This window comes from Electrophorus electricus, chromosome 1 (genome assembly GCF_041902795.1).
Source record: "Electrophorus electricus isolate QZ-2024a chromosome 1, ASM4190279v1, whole genome shotgun sequence".
Classification (NCBI taxonomy): Eukaryota; Metazoa; Chordata; class Actinopteri; order Gymnotiformes; family Gymnotidae; genus Electrophorus; species Electrophorus electricus.
The window spans coordinates 38,505,222-38,507,408 of NC_137497.1; positions in this window are offsets into that span (position 1 = coordinate 38,505,222).

Here is a 2,187-nt window from a genome sequence, read left to right on the forward strand (position 1 = left end):
GAAATATCACATGAAATATCTGCTGAAGAGTTGGAGGATGAATATCACAGGATGTGAATAGTAATAGGCTATAGTCTCTTTTTGTAAACCTGCATGCTTTCTAACACATTAATGGTTGTTATTAAGTGGATATTGAGTGTACTGGGTGAAAAACAGTCCTAATGTGCATTCTGTAATGTTTTATGTTAATATTGTTTACAAACTACAGGGCCCATATTGTTAGGGGTCAGCATAGAGGGAACAGATGCTGTTCTCGTTGAATGGTTAATAGGTGCCTCAAATGAGTCCTGAGTTGCTTTTTATATCAGAAATGCAAATACTGCAGGTTTGTTGAGCTGGAAGCCAATTTTCAGTTCTGTATGAGTAGACTAAGACCATATTAGGTCTTCACTTTATTAATAATGCACTAATGTGATAGCCACAGTACTGCTGTTGTTCAAATACTGCTACTCCTACCAGACAGGAGAAGCATAAAAAATATTTTTGTTTGTTTTGGATAAAATTGGTTAACAACCGCATGAGCTTTATTTTTATTATGATCCTCATAGAGTTGTTTATCCATGGAAGATCCTAACCAGTAATCAGTATCTACTGAGCCTGCTGACATGTAATAGCACAGCAGAAAAGACAGAACATTTCCCCCCCCCAGTACCGAAGATGCTTATTATGTTACCTTATGAAGTTCCATAGGGGGACTATTGTCCCTGGCTGGAAGACTACTAGGGATTGAGCATACTTTAATATGTCTTATTTGGTATCATGTATGGAGTGATGCTCTGGTCACTTTTCAATCTTTCCAATGAAGGCTTTCATTCCCTAATATGAACAACTGAGCACATGGACAACAAACCAACATACTGTATACTGAATAAAATATTTTATGTTTGCAAAATGTGTCTTGAAATGTCTTAAGATGTCTCAAATAACATCACTGAGATAATAACAAAATACATCTCAATACTGCTGATGGGAGAATATGTTGATATATGTACACAGTGTAGTTTGCACTAATGAGCTGTAGCCTACCTGGCAATGTATATTGGCATTAGATTATATTCACGAGGAAGATAACTGATTAGTGTATGTCAATAATAAGTTGAAGCTGACATGACCATGCAAAATTATCCCCAGCCAAGGCTCAAAAATGTAAGTGGTTTCAATTTTAGGCTTTATCATAAGGGGATGCATCTAAAAAGGTGACACTCTATGAAGCACCTAGAGTTGTGACATTAAACTCATTTGCACACACTTCTGTAGCATCAAGGTAATCTCTATAGCACCATGATAATATCTGTAGCATTAGAGAATCCCTATAGCACCATGGGAAAACAAATGGAAACTGTTCATTATACATCAACATTGGTCACTTCAGTCTGACTAATTGCCACCACTCTCTCACAACATGAGTTAGATACACTGTCCATAAACAAAGGATGGCTCCAATTTATGTGAGTGGAGTGGGGCTGCAGAAAATTCCAGTCCTCACTCAAAGTCTTCCGTAATCACTCCATTCCAACTCTGCTCCAGCTTTTCTTATTCCCGCTCCTCACATTCTACCCACTCACAGCACCCTCTTTGTTCCCCTCTCGAGCCAGAAAAATGCTTCTGATTTAATATGTAATAAAAATATGAGTTCTTACCTTAGCAAAATGAGATATAAACACTTTATGAAAGGGGACCTGAAGAAAAACCAGCAGCAGGCTGCAAATGTTTAGCCTATTATGCATGCAGGGACCCATCCTTGTAAATGGAAAATTATGTCATGTTTCGACTTGTGTCTTTTTAGATTCTACAACTAATCCTTAGAGGTAGCAATAACGTCACCTTACTCATGTTTAATGTTAAAAGTTTTAATTAGGCACTTGTATTTTTGTTCATTTTCATGTGCAAAAATGAAATGTGCATTTTTATTATGGGCCTGTTGTCATGTTTTGCAGTGGAGCAGCACTGGCTTGATCTTGGAGCTCCATGTTTTATGAAAATCTGCTCCTTGCTGTGGGCAAAAATGTATCTGCTATGGTAGTAGTTTTTATTTAGTACTTACGCAGTACAGAAATGTCCATAAAGTAAATGACTTACATCAGCTTCAGTTATATAGATTTCACATCATATATTTAGGTTTTCATTCAGTTTCATTAAAAATGTAGCATCAGGGCAAGATCTTACTGAGAGTCAGGAAACTTGTTC